We start from the raw sequence: 27,418 nt of genomic DNA on the forward strand, positions 1-27,418 counted from the left end.
AAGAAATGTGGCCATCTGAATTTGGGATTCCAAATTGCTTTATCTGGTTTGGGGAAAAGCATTACTGGGTTATGAATCTGAACTTCTTACTTTTTTTGATCTCTGGACTTGGTTCTAACTATTGCTTATATGTTCACTGCAATTTTCACTGATTGTTCCAAAATGTACTGTGTAGCTTATTGACAAGGATGTGTGACTGAGCCATTGCATCAAGATTATTATTTTTTGCCTGCTGTTTCAATTAATGTGCATATGCACTCAAGTATGTTGATAACCTGTAAGAAACAAACAAGCAATGCAAAGTAAAAAAAGGCACCTGTAATTGTAAAATTAATTTTAGAAATTCTCCAAAATTCAGAAGGCAAGTGGAGAACTACACACATCAGAGCTCAATAACAGAACAATAAGAAAATGGATATTGGCTCAACCCTAATTGAAATTATTGTGTGTATATAGTGCTGATAGGCATGTAACCCCACTATTTCCCACAATTGAGGGAAGAAATTATGGGTTGGGTAATGAAAGGAGGGGACAAAAGAAAGTCCCAGTGCATCCAACCTACCTGGCTTTCACAGCTCCTAAATTGGGGGGGGGGCATGGTTACCAGTGAGCAAAGAAAAGAGACAGTACACTCAGTATAAATACCACTCTCCTGAAATAACAATACCTCCTTCTCCTCAAAAATCTCCTTTCCTCCGAAAATCTCTTTTTTCTATTTCCTCAGTCTCTCCCTACGGCTTCTCCTCAGTGACCAAAAACAAAACAAAACCTTTCCCCCTCACAAATTCCACCAGGAGATCAAGTCCATAGGATTACACAGCATTCAGAATGAAATTTTATTGATACACAAGTAACACTGAAAAGAATGTATGGGAAATGTCATGAAAATAAGGCAGCAGGGATTCAATTTATACAGAGGAGAAACAAAATCAAAAAGAGGATTTTCAGTCCAAACCACATGGATGAGAAGATTGAAATTGTCCCGGAATGTTTAAGACTGCACTGTCCGTGCTTTTGTGGATGATTTAAATTGTCTGAATACAATATTTAACAGATACAAAAGCCTAAAACAGAGTTCAGTCTGGGAGAGTTTCATTTTTTGAAGTAATTAACACAGAAAAAAAGCCTTTCTAATTCCCTCCATTGGGTCAAGGGAATGAATAGATTATTAAGACGCAATACCCCCATTCCATTGAGACCTATCTCTGGGAGCAGGGAGGGAGGGGGTGAGAGTAGGGAATGCCTTGTACAAATCACTTAATAGCTTCAAGCCTACTTGGCAACCACAAATTACAAAATTGATCGAACTAATTTATATTTCTCCAAAAGCAGGTAAAACGGAATAAATCTCATTTCAAGCTGCATTTTAAGAGCCCTTTGGCTCCTGTCAGAAAATCGTGCTGGTCGGATTTGAGCCAAGAAGCTGCTGCATTCCGGGCGTTTGGCACATGGTATCATAAAGCTGTGCTTCTAAGTCGCCACTGGAGGGCTGTTTTATCACTGTTCGCAGTCACACTCAGGAAAGAAAAAAACAGCGGTGTGAGTTGGGGAAAACAAACTTACAGGTACCGCTGGCCTTGTAGCCCCGCCCCTACTTCTTTAGCCACACCCATTTAGTCCCACCGTCTGACAAAGAAGGGCTATGAAGACATAACATAAAATAAAGAATACAATTAGAACATAACATAAAAAGAACCCTGTTGGATCAAAGTAAAGGTAGTAGTAGCAGTAGAAGTGATGGTGGAGGTGGTGGTGGCAGTAGTAATAGTATCATTTTCATCTTCATTTATAGCCTACCTTTCTTATTGAGACTCAAGGCAGATTAGAAAATATGAAATGCAAATGCACAGCACATACTTCCAACTAAAAGTGTAGTAGGACTAGGATTACAGCACTTGAAAGCAATGGGAAAAAAGTCTAAGGCATGATCATAATGAAGAAAGGGGTTTACAAAGACAGAGGACATGGCCGCAAAAGAGGGAGGTGATACGTACAATAAACATTGCAATAGACAATACTATCCCTTATAGAAATGACCTCCTGTGCTGTTCCATCACACTACCATTCTAGTCCCTTTGTAAAAATCCCCTCCTGTTTTCCACAGTGGCCAGCAAGATCCTTTTAAGAGGTATCGTAGTTGTCTATTTCCATACTAGTATCTGATTCTGCTTTCATACAACCTTTCAGCTACTGACTTAACAGTTGCTATGTACACTTTTCTACCTGTGTAACAATGGCTACCACATGGAAGCAAACCTTCTGGCAATCACGTTTGTTGCATTACTGCCGCACTTTTGACTGAGGTGCATGTACAGGAAGTCAGTTTTTAACTCCAACATGTAGTGGTGGCAGCAGCAACAAGATGTATTGGCAACACAACAGAGCTGCGAAGGAGGGACAAAGATGGCTGTCAAAATGGATGATGTCCGGTTTTACCCAAACTTTCATGCACCATCCTTAACAAAAGAGTACATCCTTGCTCCTACATACTTCCATGAGACCCTGATCTATGGGTTAACCTCTTTATTTATTTTGAAAATTTGTATGCTGTACCACCTTTCCAGAACCTGCTCAAGGTGCAACAATGCAATAAAAAATAGCTAAAATAATAAAACGATAAAAAGTCAAGCGAATCGTTAAAACAAGTCACATCTATAAAAACCTCATCAATAAAAACCTGCCAGGACATAAAAACAGCATAGAATAAAAAGAGCAATCTAAAATGATAAGACAATTCTCATGCTTGAAGCACACCATAAAATATCTATAAAAGAAAAAGATAGATCCACTCAGCCTGGGTTAAACTAGTGGTGGAAAGTGCCATCAAGTCACAACCAGTTTATGGTGACCCCATAGGATTTTCAAGGCAAGAGACATTCAGTGGCGGTTTGCCATTGCCTGCCTCTGTATAGCATCACTGTGTTTCCTTGGTGGTCTCTCATCCAAATATTAACCAGAATTGACCCAGCTTAGCTTCCAAGATCTGATGAGATCAGGCTAACCTGGGGCATCTGATGAGATCAGGCTAACCTGGGTCAGGGCCTGGATTAAACCAGGTTTTACTAATTGTTGATCGTTATACTTATTTAACACTTCCCTTCCTTCAACTTGTGTTGGCTGACAGCATTTGGGCAATCCCACCATGGCTCCAAACTCAGTTGACATAATCATTGCTGATCTTATTCTTGCCCACAGACAAAATCATGCAGAGAGGTGCCAAGCCTAATCTCCATTCCCCATATCATAAATAATTTAAAATCTAGATGCTGCTCAGCATCTAGAGATCTCCAACACCTTGGGTTGCTAGCTCTCCCATTGCAAACCACTCGACTTCTGCTGCTGCTTGGTAGGCTGTCGGGTGGGAGATGAAGAAAAAAACACACTGTTAAATCAGTGGTGTGACATCATTTCCTGAGGGAACCCGCACCCCAGTCTCCTGCCAGACTCTGGTTGGGAAACCTACCAACACCCTAGGCTCACAAACAATGAGCAGCTGGCTTGGGAACCCTCTTGTTATTCTTAGATGGCACAGAGTGCTTGCCATATGCCATTGTATGCTAATCCCGTCATCCTTGGTAAAGGCCTAATCAGTTCTTAAGAACCATGCCTGTGTACAACAACACACAACTCCATTATGTAATGTGGAACAGATGAAAAGGCCTCCCTTTCCAAGCCGTTCTGAATATGCCAGTGAGTAGGCTTGCCATTTGACCAACAATGGCAGGTAATCTTTTCAGGTAAAGCCCTCAGCCCCAATCCTCTCATTTTGAGAAACTGCCATGCAGGAGAAAAAAATGGCTGGGAAATGCCTCCATAGTGATGCTCTGAAATTTCCTTAGATCTCTATGGTCTTTACCATAGACTTCCTAAACTCCACCCTCCCCTGGTACTGCCCTCACTGCTGAGGCAGTACTGACAACCCTTCTGGGTAGATGACAGTATGTGAGCAGTTTGATACAGTGGCAGTCAATTGCAAGTGTGGGACTAATTTGTTTTCCCAGCTCTGCTAATACAAAGGAGCATGACAGAGTCCTGCTTAGCCCCTATAGTGACCTTCTACCCCTACACTGGCTGTCACAGGGGTGGACATGTTCATGGAGGAGAGGGCTATTCATGGTTACTAGTAAAAATGGATACTAGTCAAGATGCATACCTGTTCAGGATCAAAGGAGCATGCTTATTCTATTAGGTGCTGTGGAACACAGGCAGGATAATGCTGTGGCAGTTGTCTTGTTTGTTGGTTTCCTAGAGGCTCCTGGTTGGCCACTGTGTGAACAGACTGCTGGACTCGATGGGCTTTGGTCTGATCCAGCAGGGCTTTTCTTATATTCTTATGTTCCCTGTGTATGTTTTGGCTGGGCCACAGAAGGCATTTGGCCCAGCCTTTCCTCCTCAGACCTTTTTGTTCCTTCCTTCTTGAGGGGGGGGGGTGTCCTTACTTCTACAGGGGGAACATGCCTTTCAGTAATTGTCTTGATCCTCATGTGCCACCTCTGTGGCACACACCTCTAGTCACAGCTGGAGACAGGACACTGAGCAAGTATGCACATTGACATGATGCCACATGGCTGGTTGAATGGTTCAAACTCTTGGTTGCTCTTCACAGAGCTGGAAGCCACCGACAGTCCCCCATTTATCCAAAGACATCTCTAACCTCTTTATTTGGATGGCACCTCACTTTATTGAATTATTTTGCCTCCTGTGTACCTCCTCTTGGCATTGCAACTTGGCTTTTTTCACCCCTATTAAGGAAATTTTAATGGAGAGCTTTTGTCGTACAAAGGGTCTAATGTGGAGATCAATAAAAAGGATTCGCTGGGTCTTGGATCAAAAAACTTCTTTCTGTTCTGTCTCACCCCCAAGTCAAGTGAGTTGCGGCACATTAAACGATGTCACCCTGACACACTAAGTGAAGTGCACTTACCAGTTCCTTGAGAGATTTTCCATTTCTAGAGCCATAATGCTTGGCATGAGTTCTATTGTTATTTCTGCCACATGGGAAATTGTCTGGGGGCTCGGTTCGTATCTGGGGAGCATAGTATGATGTCCATGCAAATTTGCTTCCAGACTCAGGAAAACAGCTTAAATTCAAGAAAAACAAGGCCTGGAGGACAGTCCTCGTCCCCAGTTACCTAGTGGGCTTCATGGGGAGTTGAGCACAGGTATCCCTCTTCCCTGTCTTAGTCTGACTCCTGCACTACTACACCACAGTGGCTCTCAAACAAATCAGGATCTGAAAGTCCTTTGAATCCTCACTCTGCCATGGAAGGTTGCTGGGTGAACTTGGGCCAGTCACACCCTTTCAGCCTCACCTACCTTACAGGGTTGTTGTGAGAATAATGATGTAAGGCTTGTAAGTCACTTTGGGTCTTCACTGGGGAGAAAGGTGGGTATAAATGAAGTAAGCATAGATTTGGATCAATCAAGGTATGAATGCTCCCTATTATCCCATACCCAGAAACCTGAATGTGATGTTTATACCTTCCAAGTATTCCTTTCCCCCCCTGTTCTTTTTTGTCCTCTTTACCATTCTTTCACACTCTATTGTGCAGAGAGAAAGTCCACATTAAATTACTGCTTGGGACACTAACTGTCTTCTAAGAGTCACTCTTAATGCACAATATTGACCTCTTTTAAATTTAGGAAGATCATTTAATGACAATAACACTTAGCATTTGCTTAATGCTCTACATCTTTAATGTGCTTTACAAATGCTAACTAATGAATTATGAAGAGAGTGGTCCTCCCTACAGGTGGCTAAGAAATGAAGAAAATTATACTGGTAGGGTCCATCTAGTACACATGTCTCAGTACTGTTCTCCAAATAAAGACGCAGGACACCCATATTTCCAACTAGTTTATTCATATTGAAATTGGCTGGCCCATACTATAACTATTATTCTTTTAAGGACTGGCTGTGCTAGGCAGCCTTTCATCCATACCAAGCCCTATTAACATCGAGGGAACTTTATCCTGGTACATTTATCCTCATTATGCCTGTGTTGAGAAGTACCAAGATTCATTGCCCAGTGTGCAGTAGATACAACTAAGGGTTTGACTGGTGCTGCTCAGCACTAAAGACATCCCCTCAACCCACCTCATCATAGGGACAAATGAAAGGAACTATTGCTTAATGGCTCATGTTGCTTGGCAAATTCGCCCAAGTGATCAAAAGCAAACTACCCTATTCCTACCAATCTAATTTAGGCCTAACCAGTCAAAAGTCCAGGCCTATTTATCCCAAGCCATCTCTGGACAACAAGGAGAAGACAAAGAAGGATCTTCTAAGAAGCCAGTCAAAGAAGATCCTAAAAAATCAATCTAGCAACCAGCTAATCCCATGATGCCCAGAGGGAGAGTGGGTGGGTCAGTAGCATGCATAGGGTTGCCAGCTCCAGATTGGAAAATACCTGGAGATTTGGGGGGGTGGAGTCTGAGGAGGGCAGGATTTGGGGAGGGGAGGGACTTCAATTCCATAGAGTCCAATTGCCAAAGAAGCCATTTTCTCCAGGGGAACTGATCTCTGTTGGCTGGAGATCAGTTGTAATAGCAGAAGATCTCCATCCACCACCTGAAGATTGGCAACCATAAGCATGCAGCAAATAGCTATGTGGGAAGGGCAGGAAGCCACTTTTATGACTTACTTCTTGGCTCTTCCTACAGGCTGGACAATTAAATGCTCTGCCAGGAAGATCCTATGTTTTATCTGCAAAAGAAGAGGCTGAGACAACAGCATCCCGGGAGCCATTCATGGGCTTGCCTCCAATGTTCCTCCAAGGAGCTCTGGTTGACATCAATAGTTCTCTTTAGGGCTGTCGATTTGGTTTGGCCCGAACCGAAAAACAGCTGAATTTCTCCCGATTCGGCGGTTTTTCAGTTCGGATTGAACCGAACTCAAAAAAGGGGGGAAACCGGGGAACCAAATTCGGTGAGTTCGGGGTGTTCCTGAATAAATTCGGTGAATTCAGGCCCTTTAAACAGATCTGCGCCTTGCAGATCTCCCCCCCCCCACGCGCACCTTCAGGGAGTCTTCAGGGAGTTTCCCTGAAGGCACGAGGGGGGCCTTTAAATAGATCTGTGCCTCCCGGCTGGGAGGCGCAGATCTGTTCCACACACACACCCCGCGCGCCTTCAGGGAAGCCCCCTGAAGGCGTGCGGGGGGCCCTTTAACAAATCTGTGCCTCCCGGCTGGCACAGATCTATTTAAAGGGCCCCCCGCGCGCCTTCAGGGGACTTGGAATAGATCTGTGCCTCCCGGCTGGGAGGCACAGATCTGTTCTACCTCCCCCCGTGTGCCTTCAGGGGGCCCAAATTTTCCCCCGAATTCCAGATCTCGCCTGAATTTTGGGGATCCGAAGTGGGGGAGTTCAGACTTCGGCAGGGCCCAAATCAAAACGGGCTGAATTTTTCTGAATCCGAACTATACTGAATTTTTTTTTCAACAGCCCTAGTTCTCTTTTCCTCCGTTGTATTTGAAAAACCACCCTGTGAGGTAAGTTAGGCTGAGAGACAGTGATAGAGTTGCCAGGTCCTCCCTGGCAACCAGCAGGGGGTGGGGGGCCATGATTGCCCCCAAATCACCCAGCAAGTTTCATGGTAGAGGTGGAATCAGCCTCATAATATACCATATGGGGGTGGCAGCATGTCAATCAGACTCAGTTCTTGATAATACTGTCAAGGTAGTTCAAGGATCCCCGATATTGCTATCAAATTTAATTCATATGGTAAGGGGAAAGGATGACCGCTGTTTCATCTTGAGTGTGAAGATACCATCAAATAAACTTGTACTTTCTTAACAAACCCGAGTTGTTATAAAATTTGGTAATAACCCTAGTTTGGAACAGACTTTATTGTGCAGACAACTGTATGGGACTCATTTAAGGGAAACAATTGGGGCAGTTCTTTGAACATAGCTTCTGTTCCAAATTGGAATAAGTATATGTAAATCAGCGGTGTGGTCTGCTGCCCAGCTACACAGGTCAATGAATTCACTTACCCCAATTGATTGTCTTAAAAAAGGCATCACACAGTAGCTGAAATCCCCTCTTGAAATATTTGCAGTTGGCCAGAGTAGGAAATTCCTGATTCTCACTAGCATTCGCCGCCTTTTAAATTATCAGATGGTCTCAGAATTGTCCTGGAAACGTAATGAGCAGAATACAGAGAAAATAATAATATTTAACTTCTACTGAAATGAATCAAACTCAACGGGGTACTTAAATTATATTGCTTGCAAAGAGCCATAAGCGCTCTTAACTTGCTCCAAATTGCTCCCAATAAACAGACTTTTTATATGTTTCCTGGTTACTCAGCCTTATCTTCCCATCCCATATGTTAAAATGTAATCTGGCTTTTCTATTCCAGATTAATTTGTTTGGCATATTTTAAACATGCATTTGAATTGCAGGTCGATTTTAAAGTGAAATGGGAAAACAGATATATTTCTCCATCCCCCCCTCAATCAACCTATTGAATAATCCCAATGCAGCACATTCCTGGCTGTGTTTACTAGGAGGTAAGTCATCACTCATATCTTCAACTGAACTTAGTTTGAATGAACCGTGCAGTCTATTGCAACCTTAACATCTCTGTCTTCTTGTTTTGAATTGGAAAGAGGCAATTAGTCAAGGAGAAAGCAGATATGTGAAAGGACCAGGCCCAATTTACACTAAGGGAGTGTGCCTGCTGGTCCCACCCTTGCCTTTATTTACATCTGGAATAACCTGTGTACAGAACTCACTAGGATCTAAAGCAGGACTAGCAATCTTTGGGGCTAGAGTTCGGGTTGCCAGCTCTGGGTTGGGAATACCTGGAGATTTTGGGGGGTGGAGACTGAGGAGGGCAGGGTTTAGAGAGGGGAGGAGCTTGAATGCCATAAAGTCCAATTGCCCAAGCAACCATTTTCTCCAGGGGAACTGATTTCTGTCACCTGGGTGTCAATTGTAATAGTGAGAGATCTCCAGCCACCACCTGGAGGTTGGCAAACCTAGCTAGAGTGCCAAATCAAACAAAGTATCTGTGAAGATGTTTGTATTCTGGCAAACAAAGGTGGGGAGAGGGAGTTGAGGGTTATGTTGGCCACAGAAATGGCTCTGTCTGGAGGAGGAAAAGCAGCAGTGATGGCTTCTGCTTTTCAGCGAATCAATACCATGTGCAGCTGGCAACCTTCCACACCCACAGTCCAAGCATGCTGAGCAGCAATGCAGTACAGCACTAATTGTTGCGGTGGAGGTGCTGGAGCTTACTGGGGATGGGGCCAAAAGGAGCTCCAGTTGATAACACCACTTCTCCAGATCCAACAAATGTCCTAGAGCTGTGCTACATCTGGCTCAGTCACAGCCAATATATTGTGACCCTGTTTGGGTTTCAAGGGAAGAGATTAACAGAATACAGAGAAAATAACAATATAACCTTAAGCAGATGATGAGCCAGATGCTGAGCCACAGCCCTCAATTTGCAAAAGCTGAGCAAGGCTGTCAAAGATAGGACATTTTGGAGGACTTTCATTCATAGGGTCGCCATGAGTCGGAAGCGACTTGACGGTACTTAACACACAGAGAGATGATGAGAGGGAACGCATCTTGGCCATCTTCTGGGTATGTAGTAGGGGTCACTGGGGTGGGGGGGGAGGTAGTTGTGAATTTCCTGCATTGTGCAGGAGGTTAGACTAGATGACCCTGGTGGTCCCTTCCAACTCTATGATTCTATGGTTTGCTCTTGCTTGCTTCTGTGTAGCGACCCTGGATTTCATTGGTGGTCTACCATACAATTACTAAGCAGGGTTGAGCCTGCTTAACTTCTGAGATCTGATGAGACTGGGTTATCCTGGGCCATCCAGGTCAGAACCTGGCTTGAGTACACCCCTGTTTTTGGGAAGAAGCAAAGCAGCTGCCATGCCAAGTGCCAGGAATTACTTACCTATGCTATAAAGCATGTGTGCAATTGTGCGTGAGCTTTTCTGGCCTGATTGGGAATCCTGGCAAATGCAAAATTCTTGATCCCTTGTAAAAAGTTTATGTATGTACCCACTCTCCAGCAATACCAAATGTGTACTGGGGCAGGGCAAGGTGACATAGTCTAGTTTACCCCATATATGTCCTTTCTAAATTGACAGAGAGTCTTTTAAAATATACCTTATACTTTTTCAGAAATACTTGTTCATATAAATCTATGTTACAAAAGTAGGGATTGCTCTAGATTTTCGTAGGGACCTTTCTGCCCATGGAGGGAATCAATATTTTCTCTCTTACAAGCATATGCCTTCACTGGAAGTAATGTAGGCTATAGGTGAATAGTGGGGAAATTAGACATCTGCTCCCAATTAACTCATATAGATATATCTAACATGCCTTTGTCCATATGAACATTAGCATCCAACAGGAGAAGTCTATATGAACAGCTGCTTACAACACGTTTATAGTGGTTAGTCATCATAGTAAGCCACAGACTAGAAGTCCAACTGGGGCTGCTTATGTGACATCATTGTCTGGGAAAGATTCAGTGATGGAAGTATGCTCACCTTGCTTCTCATAAAAACCTTTGAAAGATTTACCTGTGGAGATAGCAGAGATTGCTTCATCATGAGAGGAGACAGCAGAGATTGCTTTTACAGCTGGATGATAGCTCTGAGTCCTTCATAGCTCAGTAAGTATGAGAGAAAAAAAAATTGGCAGCAGACAGTTCCAAGGAACATAAAAACATAAGAAAACCCCCGCTGGATCAGACCAAGGCCCATCAAGTCCAGCAGTCTGTTCATACAGTGGCCAATCAGGTGCCTCCAGGAAGCCCACAAGCAAGACGACTGCAGCAGCATTGTCCTGCCTGTGTTCCACAGTAACTAATATAATAGGCATGCTCCTCTGATACTAGAAAGAATGGGCATGCATCATGACTAGTATTCACTTTGACTAGTAGCCATGGATAGCCCTCTCCTCCATGAATATGTCCACTCCCCTCTTGAAACCTTCCAAGTTGGCAGCAATCACTGCATCCTGGGGCAGGGAGTTATATGAACATATGAAGCTGCCTTATACTGAATCAGACCCTCGGTCCATCAAAGTCAGTATTGTCTACTCAGACCGGCAGTGGCTGTCCAGGGTCTCAGGCAGGGGACTTTCACATCACCTACTTGCCTAGTCCCTTTAACTGGAGATGCCAGGGATTGAACCTGGGACCTTCTGCAAGGTCCCAGTTCCATAGTTGAACTTTGCGTTGTGAGAAGAAATACTTCCTTTTATCTGTTTTGAATCTGTCACCCTCCAGCTTCAGCAGATGTCCCCACATTCTGGTATTATGAGAGAGGGAGAAAAGCTTCTCCTGTCCACTCTCTCCATACCATGCATAATTGTATAACCTCTATCATGTCTCCCTTTAAGCCCCTTCTTTTTAAGCCAAAACAGCCCTAAGTGTTTTAACTGCTCCTCATAGGGCAGTTGCTCTAATCCCCTGATCATGTTGGTTGCTCTTTTCTGCACCTTCTCAAGCTCTGCAATATCCTTTTTTTAGGTGTGGTGACCAGAACTGTACACAGTATTCTAGGTGTGGTCTCACCATAGATTTGTACAAAGGCAGGAAGATAGCAGCAGTTTTATTCTCTGTTCCATGTCTAATTTTGGCCAGCATGGAATTTGCCTTTTTCACAGCAGCTGCACACTGGGTTGACATCTTCATTGAGCTATCCACTACCTTCCCAAGATCCATTTCTTGGTCTGTCACTACCAAACACTGTGAAGTTGGGATTTTTTACCCCAATATGCATCACTTCACACTTGCTCACACTGAATCACATTTGCCATTTTAATGCCCACTCCTCCAGTCAGGAGAGATCCTTTTGGAGCTCTTCACAGTCCGTTTTTGTTTAAACCACCCTAAATAATTTGGTATCATCTGCAAAGATGAGGAAGATGGGATTGAAAGATGCTCTGTGCATCACCCTCTCTCTGTGATTGCTGCCACAGGAGAGAATATACAGGGTGTCCACATGAAAACTTTACAGCTTTGAATAAGTAAAGCTTCCCAATGGGGTTACATAATGTAACTTGGCGAGGGGGGGTGCATATGGTAAAGCAACTCAGGGTTGTTTTTTTCCAGGGGACTGTAGATAACAATGCTACCACAGATGATCACTGAGAACTGTTGCAAGAGTAGAGGCAAGCATGTTTGAGTGAACCTGGAGAGAGTTGGGGGTACCGACTTGATATCCTCTGGGTGACAAGGGAGGCTCATGTCAAAGTGGAATTTGGATAACTATGTAAAATAAACTTTTGGATAGATTTTTTCAATAAAGCAAACTTCATTACTATATGTGTTTTCATTCGATGTTTATTGTGATTCAAAGCCGTAAAGGTTTAAGGTCTGAGCAGACAATGGGGGTTACCGCACTTGTATTCCCAGTGATGTATTAAGAGTTTGAAAACGTTATAAAAAATACTGTTCACACTTTGTTTGGCCCCTTTAGCTGTGAAGACGTCTTCCAACCATTTATAAGCCGTGGTATCCAAAAACCCTTTTAAAGCAATGTTTTTTGCAACATTTTAAAATTCTTAATACATCTTTGGGAATACAAAGTGCAGTAACCCCCAATACTGACTTTGATGGACCAAGGGTCTGATTCAGTGTAAGGCAGCTTCATGTGTTCAGGTGTTCGTGCGGGTCCAAGGTTGCGATGGGAGCCATAATGGCTTTCAAGGGCACTGCTTTCTGTTTAGCACTTGAGTGGGAACCTTCCTTTTGGGAGGGGGCTGTGGCTCAGTGGCAGAGCATCTGCTTTGCATGCAGAAGGTCCTGTGCTCAATCCCTAGCATCTCCAGTTAAAAGGACCAGGTAGTAGGTGATGTAAAAGTCCTCTACCTGAGACCATGGAGAACTGCTGCAAGTCTGAGTAGACAATACTGACTTTGATGGACCAAGGGTCTGATTCAGTGTAAGGCAGCTTCATGTGTGTTTCATTTGGACACACTGTAGTTTATGTAGCACAGATGAGTAGGACATCAAAATATCCCTTTAAAGTGGCCCTATTCTAATAGCTTCCACTCCCAATCTTAGGGGGAGGCTCTAACCAGTGGTCAAGCTGCATTCCACCCGTATGGTCTTGTCCCAATAACCACTCATTCATGCTTCAAGTTTCTGATCATCTCTTGCTTAGACATTCAGTTTCGCATATTCCCACTACACAATGAAAGCATGATACATGCTGTGAATCTTCTGTTTGCTGGCTGCATCTCATAAGTTGACTGGCTAGCTCCCTATCAGTTACCTTTTTTGAAATAAAAATCTACTGCCCTATGTCATCTTGTAGCCATTGATCTCTTTTTTTTTGTTTGTTTTTTTATGCTAGGCTCAAAAAATACTGATCACTGATTTTTGTTTTTGCACCCATCCTAATTCATTTCCTTCCATGTGAGTTGAGTTTGGGTGCTTTTGTCCCCTTCTCTCCGTATATCCAATTCTAGGTAATGGGCCATCCCTAGCGTTCTGTGGGTGGCATGTCTCTGTGCTGGAAAGCGCTGACATGTCTCCATAGGTACCAGAAAACGACCCAGGTTTCAAGCAGCAATTCTGCTTCAGCAGTTCTACAAATGGATTTTGTGACCTCATAAACTGCAAGTTGTACCTTAATGTTTATTAAGGAGGTAAAGAATTTCTTTGTCTTGAGGATAAAGCCAGATGGCTCAGAAAATATTTGGAAAATGAACAAAGAAGCAGTTCCAAGAGAACAATCGCAGTAATGCTAAAATACATTTTCCCTCCTTTTCTGAAAAATGTATTCCTTAATGACCATCTGCAGGGGATTAGTGCCCTATGTAACTCAACAGTACAGGTAATATTAGTTCTTGAATGATTTATTTCTTTTATCTGTTCAGCTTGTCAGACTGTTCTTTTCGGATGTTTATTAATTTTCTTTATGCTAATGTCGGTTAATGTCAATTTCTTGTGCAATTCAAATTCATGTGTAAGAAGCTCTCTCAGGTAAAATTCTCAGGAGACACCTGTTTAGTATTCTCTTAAGAGAAAAGTCCACTTGGCATTTCATATACAGGTCCTTGAATGTGAAGAGTGAAAAGCAGATCAATGAAATTGGTTTGGGCTGCAGAGCTTAGCTGCTGGGCAGCTCAGTTCTAGGCTCAGAATCCAAAAATGACCAACTCCAATGAGGTGAGACCATAGCAACTGCACTGCATTCCATAGCAACACTGACACATACCTACCAATCATAGAGTGTTATGCCAATGATGCCCCCATGCTAACCATACTGAGAAGCAGCCAATCGTGTTGTGCCAAAGGTGGCATGCCTCCTTAATATTACCCTGCCCCATCCACCCACAGAATACAACCAAGGAAGGACCAAAGTCATTACAGAGCCCACCACTGTAGGGAGGACTGTGGCATTCCCATTAGAAGAACTGCACCTATAATGCTCCAGAGAGCATGTAAATGCGGGGTGTAATCGCCTTTTGTAATATTCTTTTTACAGGCAGACACACAGAAAAGCAAGCATGGCCTGCCTAAGTATAAACACTTCCCCAGCTCCTTTGGAAGAAGAAAAGCCAAGGAAAGGAAAGTCTAGCAGCTGTTGCAGGCAAGTAGTATGGCCCCGAAGGGGAGAAAGAATGCCTCTTGAGCAGCTTTAGGTGAGCCAAGGCAGCCGCAGATGTGAAGCCAGCGACTGCACATTCACAGAAGATGTTCCTGTCATTTCCCCAATAGCTGACTGGGGCAACACAAGAATAGGGGAAGCTGAGAATGAGACTAAGCTCTACCTTTTTATTTTTTATTTTTTATTAAATTTTTAATGAAACATACAAAAAAGAAAAAAAAACATAAAATACAAACAAAACAACCAAACAAAAATACAAAGAGCACTAATTATCTAATAATTAAAAGATACATTCTCTTAATATATATCTCCATAGTGTCCTGAGTCCCAACCCCCACCTCAGTGCCCATCACCATTGGACTTCCGTTGGGGTGTTATGACACTACATAAAAAAAATTTCTCATCTTATAGTTAATTAAAAATCACATAATACTACAATTCGTTAAGTACAGTTTCAAAATCCGTTTTTGCCGATTTATCCCAATATGCGGCGGCCTTTGACCATATAGATTTAAAATCCTCCATATCTTTATCATGTAGAAAAGCTGTAAGTTTGGCCATCCGCATATACAACCATAGTTTTTCTCTCCACTCTTTAATTGAAGGTTTATTTATTTGCTTCCATTTTTTAGCAATTGTGATTCTTGCCGCAGCAAAACTATATTGACATATGACTCTGTCACCTAGATCTAAATCTTGTTTTGAAATACCCAATAAACAAAAAGCGGGATCTCTCTTAATTTTGGACTTAATCAAATTATTTGTTTCATTCAAAACTAATCTCCAAAATCTCCTAATTTTTTTACAAAACCACCAAACATGCATAAATGTACCTATATCCGCACCGCATTTCCAACAAGAGGCCTTACCATCTTTTTTCATTTTGCTTAATAATACTGGAGTTATATACCATCTATAAAACATTTTATATAAATTTTCTCTTATTTCATTTGAGATGGTAAACTTAAACTCTTTTTTCCATAACTTTTCCCATATTTCCAGATCTATATTATGCCCCAAATCTCGCATCCATTTCAACATCACTGGTTTAATCCTTTCCTGTTCTAAGTTTATTTCTATAAGTAATTTATAAACCCTACCTATCAATCCCTTGTTGCCCTTAGCTAATATAATCTCAAAGTTAGATTTAGTTTGGTTATAACCCAACCTGTTGTCCTTATTAAAAACTTCCTTTAATTTATAATACATAAACCAGTCTTTAATTTGAAGTTCTTCTCTCGATTTCAGTAACCACTTCCCATCCTTAAATTCTATCATTTCCCTATAAACCTTACCATCCAAATTTAAGTGTGCACCTCTTCTCAAAAATGCTTCTATAGGATTAATCCAACCAGGAGTTTTACTTTCAAAAGCTACTTTATATTTATTCCATATTTTTAATAATTTTTTTCTAATAATATGAAAATTAAAATCTTTATTTACTTTCTCCTTCTCATACCATAAGTAGGCGTGCCACCCGAATCGCAAATTGAATCCTTCTAATTCTAATAACTTCGGATTATCTAAGAAGATCCAGTTTTTGATCCAGGTGAAACACGCCGCTTGGTAATACATTCTCAAGTCTGGTAATCCCAATCCTCCTGTTTCTTTTAATTCTATTAAATTATTGTATGCAATCCTATGTCTCTCTTTACCCCACAAAAATATAATAATATCTTTTTTCCAATCTTCAAATATCTGTACACCTTTCAATATTGGTAGGTTTTGAAACAGAAAAAGCATTTTGGGTAGTAACATCATTTTGATTACCGAAATTCTTCCCCACAATGATAATGGCAATTTTTCCCAACTTATCAAGTCTTTCTTTATCTTTTGCCATTGATTTACATAATTGTCTTGAAATAAATTGAGATTGTTATTCGATATCCATATACCTAAATATTTAATTTTGTTTTCAATATTAAACCCCGTCTTCTTGATTAATAATCGTTGTTGTGAGAGAGTCATATTTTTGGTTAAAATCTTTGTTTTAGTTTTATTAATTTTAAAACCTGAAAGCTTTCCATAAACCTCCAAAATTTCCTTCCATCTGTCAATTTGTTCAATTGGAATAGTCAAAAAACATACTAAATCATCTGCATATGCCTTAAGTTTATAATGATTACTACCTATTCGTATTCCAACTACATCCTCAACTTTTCTAAGATTATTCAATAATAATTCTAATACTAAAATAAATAATAAAGGGGAAAGAGGACACCCCTGTCTCGTTCCCCTTTGAATTTCAATCTTTGGTGATAATGATCCATTTATAATCAAATTAGCAGTTTGCTGTGTGTAAATTCCATTTATAGCAGTTTTAAACTTTTCGCCAAAATCCATATAATTCAATACCTTAATCAAAAACTGCCAATTAACATTATCAAAAGCTTTTTCAGCATCTAAAAATATCAAGGCTATTGGTGTAGTATCTTGTTCTGCATACTCCAAAAGATCTATTACCACCCTTACATTCTGACTAATCAGTCTTCCTGGTAAAAAGCCGGCCTGATCCTCATGTATTATTTGATTCAGTACCCTTTTTAATCTAGTAGCTAAAATTGCTACAAATAATTTATAATCAGTATTTAACAATGAAATAGGCCTATAATTCTTGACTTCCAGTATATCAGTATTTGCCTTTGGTATCATAGCTATATTTGCCTGTTTCCAGGTTTGGGGAATAATACCTTTTGTCATTCCTAGGTTCATCACATCCAGTAGATAAGGGGTTAACTGTTCCTTAAAAATTTTATAATAATACGCATTAAAACCATCCGGTCCGGGAGATGTATTCACTTTACTCTTATTTATTACTTCTTCCAATTCCCCCTTAGTTATTGGGGAATCCAGAAGATCTTTATTCTCCTGTGTTATTTTCACCCAGTCCCATTTGGCAAGATATTCATCTATTTTTACCTCTGAGATTACATTTTCCCTGTATAAGTTTGTATAAAATTCAACAAATTTTTCTAATATCTCCTCTTTAATTCTTGTTACCTTACCCTTCCTTTTAATTTGAAGTATTGGTACTCTTTTGTCTTTTTGCTTAAGTTGCCATGCTAGCATTTTACCCGGTTTATTTGCATGTTCAAAAAATCTTTGTTTGTTATACATAACTTTTCTTTCAATTTCTTCTGCAATTATGAATTCATATTGCTGTTGGCAATTTCCGATCTTATCCTGCTGTTCCTGTTTGGCTGCTTTATCTTGTACTCTGCTTAAACAATGTTCCCCTTGTTTTATTTCATCTAGTATATATTTTATCTTTTTCTCCCTTTCTCTATACCATCTTGTATTTTGTTGAATCAATAATCCTCTAATTACTGCTTTACCAGCATCCCAAACTATATCTTCACGAGTACCCTTATCTGCGTTTTCTTTAAAGTAATTCTGAATCTGCAACTTCATTTTGGTAACTATTTTAGTATTTTTTAATAGAAAATCATTAATCCTCCAGATTTTACATCCTCTATCTCCCAATTTAATTTTAACTAATATCGGATTGTGGTCTGACAAAACCCTTGGCAGGATCTCTGCAGCTTCTGATTTTTCTATTAAACCCTTCGATAACCATAATATATCTATCCTGGAATATGTAAGGTGTCTCTGTGAAAAAAAGTATAACCCTTCTTATTACCATGTGCCAATCTCCAGACATCAAACATATTCCATTGATCTGTAAGAGCATTAAAAACCCTTGGCAATTTTCCTTCATTGGATGCTTTTTTCTTTTTACCTGATCTGTCTAATTTAGGTGCCATAACACCATTAAAATCCCCCATCCATATCATTTTCTCTGCAGCATATTCAGCTAGCAATATTGACAATTTGTCAAAAAATATTTTTTGGTTTACGTTAGGCGCATATAGACCCACAAGCATTATCTTCTGGAAGCCGCATATTATTTCCACCATTAAAATTCTTCCCTCAATATCTTGATAGATAACTTTCGGTTCTAATAAAGCAGGTACAAACATAGCTATTCCATTAGTTTTTCTGCTTTCATTACATGCTGTAAAAAGTGTACCCAACCTTGCTTGTTCCAATCTAAATATATCTTTTGGAAGTATGTGCGTTTCCTGTAAGCAAATAACATTAGCTTTAACCTTTTGTAGTTGGTGAAATATTTTCCTTCTTTTGTTAGGCAAATTCAATCCATTAACATTCCAAGATAAAATCTGTAACATATCAAAGTTCAGTTAGATCCCATATTCTTCCACTAAACAAATTAAAAATCCCTATTTCCCACTGCCTCCCTCCCCCCCCTTGTTAATTAGTTCAGCCTTCAGGATCATCACTTAGAGAGTCCTCTGGTGGATCTATAGGTAATTCTCCACCTCCCGATGCTTCAGATGCCTTTTCTTCCTCTGTAGATTCTCTGGTTTGATCTTGTTTGGTTGGTTTAATAGGTTTAACCCATTCCGCATCATATCTGCATAGAAACTGTGCAGCCTTATCCACATCTGTGAACTTGAACCTCTTTGATTTAAAGATGAAAGAGATTCCGTGCGGAAATTCCCATCTAAACTGGATGCCACTAAGTCTCAAACGTTGAGCAATCTCCATATAATCTTTCCTTTTCATCAGTAACCTTGCAGGTATTTCCTTCATCAATCTCAAAGGCTCTTCTCCAACTTTGAGCGGTGTCTTGAAGTGTTGATTGAGTATCAAATCTCGGTGACGTCTTGAAAACAGTTGAAGCAGGCAATCCCTTGGTACTTTGTTCCTGGTTGCATATGCAGAGTTTATCCTGTATGCTGTCACAATCATTCCTTCAATCACTTCTCCAGATTCTTGTAAAAAATCAGCCAAAAGAACTGTCAGATACCCACGTAGATCCCGGTCTTCCACTTTTTCTCTCAAACCACGAATGCGTATCGAGGATTCTTTTATCTTAAGCTCCATCATCGCCATTTGGTCTAGATGTGTTTGTTCTCTGTCAGTTGAAGCTGCTACTGACATCTCAAGGGTATCCACCTTCTTCTTAATTTCTTTGGTTTCCTGTGCATTTTTCTTAAGCTTGGTTTCAACCTTATCTTGCCTGACAGTCAGCGATGTGATTGTATCCTGCAAAGAAGCAATTGCAGCCGAGTTTTGAGATGTAGTAATTGTGTTCTGGGATAACTCCTGCTTCATTTCTGTAACATCTTGATGAGTCTTAGTAAGCAATTCAAATACAGAGGTCAATGTCACTTCTGGTTTAGACTTTGGAAGCATCTTAGCAGTGACAGATGTTGATGCCACTGGAGAAGTTGTTTTAGTTGTAACTTGAGTTACAGAGGCCCTTCGAAGAGAAGACTGCACAACCAACTTTGTATCTTTAAGAATGTCTTTTGCATGCTTCTCTTTGTCTCCCATCAGTAGGCTAAAAAAAGCTGAAAGCAAAACCTCCAGCAATTGTATTCCACAATGGGGAAGTGGGGGGGGGCAGAAGGTTTCTTTTAAATCATTACGTTTCAAATGATTTCAGTTTGGAGAATACAATCACTATGACATCTCATATATTTTGAGTCATGTCACTTAATTGATTCCCAAGTCTTTCATTTGTTTTGAAGATCTCACTCTTGCCAGAAACTTTTTAAGATGCGTCACACAACTGGCAAAAAGCCAAAAGTCAGAAAAGTAAAACGTAACAGAATTGTAGATGGTTCAGAGTTTTTATTTAGAAACCAACAATGCCACACACCCCAATTTGTAACTTTAAAAATCAAAGTGAAGTTTTTCAAAAAAATATATAAAGAAAATCGGCTCCCACCTCGCTCTCTCCTGCTGTCTCTTTAAGATGGCACCGGCTCTTCAGCGGAGACCCGTCAGAGTGACCGCCGCCGGTTTCTAGGCGGCTATCGCTCATATGTCGGGTCCGCCACCGGCTCCCGACTCCGCATCCCCTCTTACTCCGAGGGGTGCCGCTTGCCGGATTTTCCCGGGGGAGGTTAGTCGCCCCGCGGCAGCTGGCAGCAGGAGCGCATCTTCAACACTGTCGGTGACGGGATCGTCCGACCGGAAGTCCTAAGCTCTACCTTTGACCAGCAACTAGCCAATCTGTAAAACAGAAGGGGGGAGGCTAGAATCCATGACTCATGCACAGCAAAGCATTCCTACCATACAGCCAACTAGGCACAAAGGAAAAGGACACATTATGGGGCATGAGAGTCGTCTGTTGGGCCTGGTGTTGATGCCAGTCATACATACCACAGCAGGACTGCAGATAAAATACATAGGATTGTGGGCCTTCACATGGCCCCCTAATGTGAGCAGCAGAAGTGAGAACTGAACCAGGGACCTTCCAGATTCTCTTCTTAGATTCTCTTATGCTGCATCAACTTCCTAAGTGGTTACAATTTTTTTTCATATTTTCCTTTTTATTGCCTTTCACAGGTAGCTTACAGTACCCAAAATTCTTGTGTTTTTTCAGTTCAATTAAAATAAAAAATTCTTCAGTCAGGGTCATAGCTGTGTTGCCTACGGTTTCTGGAATCACTGCAAAACAAAACATACTTATGTACTTTTACAGGGTTTTCTTTGTCCTTATCAGTAGCTTCTCCCTCCCCTCTTCTTTCTGTACAAGAAATAATGGAACAAACAAAATGTTGTGCAATCAGTAAATAAATATGAAGAAAAGAAGCTGTCGGGGAAAGCAAATAGAACGAGAAGGGAATTACATGGTTTTACAAGATGCAAATCTCTCAGCAGCAGAGTCAAGTAAGTGGAAATAGGTTCTGTCATGTGTATTTAGTTTGATTCTTTAGGTGGATTGAGGGCTGCTGCTTTATTTTCCTGTTAACTCTTTAGTGAGCCCACAAAGTGCTTGTCATGGAGTCAGGTGCTATATGAACTCTCTAACCTCTACACAATATAGCCATGAATACAAAGCTCAATACTGAATTTTATTATTTTAAAGAAATACAATTAAAAACAAGCCAACATATTGTCAACTTGACTGTAGCATGACAAGCTAGTGTTGCTGTTCTTAAACTGAGGTCTTTCCGGTTTTTTTCGCTCTAGGTCTTCAAGACCACCTTAAGTTAACTAATGTGTGTAGCAAACTGTGCAGCAAAGATCCTGATACCTCACAGCTACTAACCTAGTGGGGTTATCTAAATGTGAGTGGTTTTTGCTCTTCTCTCCCTGAAATTCTATGAAACTGAACATAGCAGCTCTCTTCTATCCACTTTCCCCATATATGTATGCATTTGCTAGTCCTTGACCAATATCTGAATAAATGGTCTGATTATGATTACAATTTTCCTGTGTACAGGAAAATGCATAACTTTTTAGTAGCAGTGGTTAAAAATATGGAATCTGGATCTTAGTTCACAACATCAAGCAGTACCGGTAGGTGTACTGGGTTTAATTCTTCTTGAGTTGTCACAGTGGATCCCCATGTCAGAAAGACAGCTTGGAAATAATTAGAATCCTCTTATGGTGTGTGTTAAGTGCTGTCAAGTTGCTTCTGACTTATGGCAACCATATGAATTAATGACTTCTAAAACTTCTATCATTAACAGCCTTGCTTAGGTCTTGGAAACTGAGGGCTGTGGCTTCCTTTATAGAGTCAATCCATCTCATGTTGGGTCTTCCTCTTTTCCTGCTGCCTTCAACTTTTCCTAGCATTATGGTCTTTTCCAGCGACTCATGTCTTCTCACAATGTGGCCAAGTTCCCATAGCCTCAGTTTAATCATCTTAGCTTCTAGGGAGAGTGCAGGCTTCATTTGATCTAGAACCCACTGGTTAGTCTTTTTTGGCAATCGACGGTATCCGTTAAATCCTCCTCCAATACTACATTTAAAATGAATCCACTTTCTTCCTGTCAGCTTGCTTCATTGTCCAATTTTCACACCCATACATAGGAAATCAATTTATTAGGGATTAGGAACAGGGGGGAATTCCTGATGGATGCAGAGAGAAAGACTACTCAGGTCTCAGAATTCCATGATGGCACCTAAACCCTTTAAAACAGGAGAGCCCGAACATCTTCTCTGCATGTAGCTGGAAACTGAGCCAGAGGAAGATTAAGGGAGTAAATCAAGATCCATCGGGGGCAAAGGCAAGATGGAATGGATCCATCAAATGTTGAATTCTCAGCACCTTTTCCAAATGACCTTAACGAAACTCAGACTTGTTGGGGAAAATCCATTGTTTGGCTAGTACAAAACAGTATGCAGTAAACTTTACATTTGATATGCCATTATATGGTCTTCTTCCTTTGAGCGAATACAGTGAGAATCCAAACCTCACAACCCCCTTGCCTTCATTTCACCAAAGTAACTAATCTATGAAACAAATGTTAATGAATAATAATTTTACTCCCTCCCCTCCTTTCAGGGTTTTAATGATAATGTGATTGCTAGCTTGGAAACTTGCACCTTTAAAGTGAAATGAAGTCAGAGATACAAGGATAGTCACAGTCATTTAAAAATATATATAGTCTATGTGTTCCTTGATGGTGACTTTGGGCAGTCATGAGGGGACTGCTTAAATCTGAATTTGTCTTGGAATTCAAAAACTGATGCCAGACTTGGAAGCACAGATTCTGCTGCTTGGACCATCTTACATTATTATTTGAATTGTCTTCTATTGTTAGATGTTCGTTTCAGGTCCCAGGGTATGGTCTTCAGCAAATTGGCTGAAGCTAAGCAGGTTTAGGCAGTGCTTAGATGAGAAATCACCTGGGAACATTTTGTATGTCATCATGAATGCTGTGATGGAAGAAAGGACATGTTTTGCAATTTCACATGGCCATTCATTTTTAAACTGTATGTTAAGTGGTTATGGTTCAGTGGTTGAACACACACTTTGCATGAAGAAGGTTTAGGGTTCCATCCCCAGCATCTCCCAGGGTCAGGTAGTAGGTGATGTGAAAGACCTCCATCTAAGAGTTTCTAACACTGCTGCCAGTCAAAGCAAACAATACGGACAAATGGTCTAACTCTGTGTAAAGCAGTTCCATACCCTCATTTACACTCTTCATCTGGGGAGGGGCTCAGTGGTAGAGGTGGTTTTTTGTTTGTTTGCTTCTTTGTTTGCTTTCAGGAGGTCCAAGGTCCAATCCCTGGTATCTCCAGTTAAAAGGATCAGGTCATAACTGATGTAAAAAATTCTGGCTGAGCCACTGCCAATCAGAGTCGGCAGTACTGACCATGGTCATTATGTTAGCCTCTTGTGTTCATGTGATCACCAAGGATCAAAATTTCTGAAAGGCAAACTTCTGAATACAAATGTAGTAAGGGTGCAAATGGCAGGGGGAGAAGGAGGCTTTAGCAAACTGGAAAGAAGGGAAAAATAAAGTCAACTCATACATAAAATAAGTGAGAGAATTGTAAATTCAGCTGGGAAATCATCAGTTTCCATTGTGGTCAATCGCTGACACCTTATCAGGTGAGCAGGGAAAGGACTTCTCACCTCTCTTCAGAATACCTTTGATGCAGAAGTGCTCAGGAAATGAACAGTGTCAGGCTGTACATGAGAAGAGTCCACTCAACTGGGGTGTTATAAAGGTAGCCAAGGGATTAGTGCTATTAGCTACACAAAATGGTGACATTAGCTACACCAATGGTGTTTGGCATTGTAGCTGAGGTCCTTATGCTCAATTATTAGAGACCACCAATCAGAAGGACATTAAGAAGACATTCTCTCTGCCATTTCTGGTTCTTCTCACCAGATCTTGGGAGTACAAGATTTGCTTCCTCCCTTCCAGTGGACTTTGTTTAATGGCTCACTCTTATCTGCAGCTCATCAAAAGCAACTTTTGAAAAGAGGCATTGCTACAGGTCATAAAATCTTTTTCTACTGAACTCTGTTTTCCCCCCCTCAGCTACAATGATTGTGTCAAGTAAATGTTTGTGAATTCACACAGCTCTGAAGATTGCTGCTATCATCTTGATGACATAAATACAGGACGTTGATTGGCGCCTCCTGGAAAACCTAGGGGCTGGCAAAATGACTTTTAAAAGTCTCACTCTGCTTTTCCACAGGTTTGTTTAATGTAAGAGGGGAAAAAAAGAATGGAAGAGGAGGGGGTCTCAAAAAGCAAATAACTGTCACAGAAACATCAATTGGACCTATAATCAGAGTCCATCATTTCCTTCTCTGGAGATCTTGTTCCTCTCTTTTGTAATAGAGATTTCCTTTTAACTTATCTAATTCCATTTCTCCTTCTCTGTAGTGTATCCTCACTTATCTACGATCTCACCTACTCTTTTTATTTTTGGCAACCACAGATTTTTTCCGCTATGCTTTCTTTCCTTCTAAGGCCAGTGTTTACATAAAGAAAGATAGATCACGATGGGTAGCTGTGTTAGTCAATAGCAGTAGAAAAGAGCAAGAGTCCAGTACCACCTTAAAGATTAACAAAATTTCTGGCAGGGTATGAACTTAGTTTGTCTTTACTTTTCCAGGAGGAGGTCTATTCAGAAGTAAGGAGTACATTCAGCTAGCAGTCACACCAGGATTGAGCTGAAATGGAGGGATTCTGTTAATCCTGCAATAAATGTGCACATGTGTGCGTGGGCGCACACACACTCACCCCACAGTGGTTGAACAGCCTGCAAAATGGGTTGAAAATGTTTTCCTATTCAGTTTGAGAGCCAGAAGCATTACTGTCACTCTGGTCGAACGTGTGATGATGTCACTCACATCAGCTTGATGCTTTCCTGCTTTGATTGTCTGGGATAACCTTGGCAACTTTTAGCAGGTCAGGCTTAGAGCTAGTTTAAAATGACATATATGTGCTGCTTCCCCTTTCAATAAAGTTGCAGCCTATTTGTGTATAAAGCGCCGTCAAGTCACAGCCGACCCTTTTGGGGGGGTTTCATGGCAAGAGACTAACAGAGGTGGTTTGCCAGTGCCTTCCTCTGCGCAGCAACCCTGGTATTCCTTGGTGGTCTCCCATCCAAATCCTAACCAGGGCTGACCCTGCTTAGCTTTTGAGTTCTGATGAGATCAGGCTAGCCTGGGCCATCCAGCCTATTTAGTCCCATTTATTGGTGTCTGCCTCTTCTGCTGAGATCTGTTCTGTGGTGGTGGTGGTGGTGGAAAGTGCCCTCAAGTAGACACTAGAAATGAAATTCCTGTCCATGGTGCTGATATTATTTGAGCTCATCATGGCAAGGATCAGGATGCTTTCTCCTATTTGACTAAAATTTGGGAGGGAGGTTGCTTCCTCAATGACTCCAGTCCCTGAAAATGTACTCTCAATTGTGTGTAATGTAGGAGAAATTAAATTCAAAAATAGGTTTTCTTTTGAAACCAATGAATGGAAATGATTATCCCATTGATATCCTGATGCGATTAGCTTTCCTTTCAATATTAAATCATTCAACTCTGTTTTTTTAAAAAAAATAATATATGGCCTTACTCCAAATCCAACTTTTTTTTTGCTCATCCATTTTCTTGGTACCCATAAAGGCTAGACACTTACAATTTACAAAGTGGAATTTCTCAGGATGTTGAATTCTGTACCTGTAATCATGGTGCAGAGTGGTAAGCTGCAGTACTGCAGTCAAAAGCTCTGCTCATGACTTGAGTTTGATCCCGACGGAAGTCTGTTTCAGGTGGCTGGCTCAAGGTTGACTCAGTCTTCCATCCTTCTGAGGTCGGTAAAAGGAGTACCCAGATTTCTGAGGGTAAAGTGTAGATGACTGGGGAAGGCAATGGCAAACCACCTCATAAACATAGTCTGTCTAGTAAACATTGGGATGTGATGTTACCCATTGCTTGCACAGGGAACTACTTTTACCTTTCCTTTTACATAATTCTGAGCTTTTTAGCAAAACATGGATACACACAGCCATGATGATGTGGTAGAGGAACAAGACGAAAGATAAAAGATAAGCCCTGCTTGCTATAATGTATACAAAGATTCTGAAATACTTTCCCTCCCTTGTATTTCCTTGTCTCCTCTATTCAGATATCTCTGATGTTGCCATACATATCAAACATGTTGTCTAGTTTCTGCTTACATTATCTGCAAAACACTTTATCTGTGTCAGGTTTTGAAGCCCAAATGTTGATCTACCTTTCAGTCCCATCTGTGAGGCTTCACCTTCTGAAACCTTCCCATCCATCATATTCATTAGAATTTAGCTGTGAGCACAATATGAACACTGCAAGATCCTTCTTGATAATGCTGCGTGGAGTGATGAATGTTCTTGTGATTTTTTATCCCGAGTCTTTCAATATTTGGCATATTATCTTGAAAGTTCAGTTATCAGACATGTGGCCATATGAAATCCTCAGGTTTTATTCTCTCCCTTCCTTTGGTCCCAGTACAGTCCTCTTCATTTATTATTTAATTATTATTTTAATCTAGCACTATCAATATGCATGGTGCTTTAGCTAGGGATACCACCAAGTTCAAGGCAGTCATGTGTGGCAGGTGAACATACAATGCTCAACATACATGATTACTCAAGGGGTGAGCCTTGGATTTGTTCACCTCACCACCATTGATGTTGGACATCTTTTGAACAACTTTGAGGCTGCACAGGAGCTGGGGTGGTAGAGTTTTTTTTCTCCTTTGGGGCAGTTCTGATCTGGGCAGTAGGTGAAATCAGTTCTCCACTGGGGTCGTAGATATTCAGCTCAGGAAATTAAATGAGGTTTGGAGGGGAATGATATCTCCCATAAGGCTGTACAAAAATGCATATGTACAAAATAACCTTGATAAGACAGCATGGTGTAGTGGTTAAGAGCTGTGGTTTGGAGCAGTGGAGTCTGATCTGGAGAACCGGGTTTGATTCCCCACTCCTCCACATGAGCGGCAGAGGCTAATCTGGTGAACTGGATTTGTTTCCCCACTCCTACACACGAAGCCAGCT

Source organism: Euleptes europaea, chromosome 14, assembly GCF_029931775.1.
Source record: "Euleptes europaea isolate rEulEur1 chromosome 14, rEulEur1.hap1, whole genome shotgun sequence".
Lineage (NCBI taxonomy): Eukaryota > Metazoa > Chordata > Lepidosauria > Squamata > Sphaerodactylidae > Euleptes > Euleptes europaea.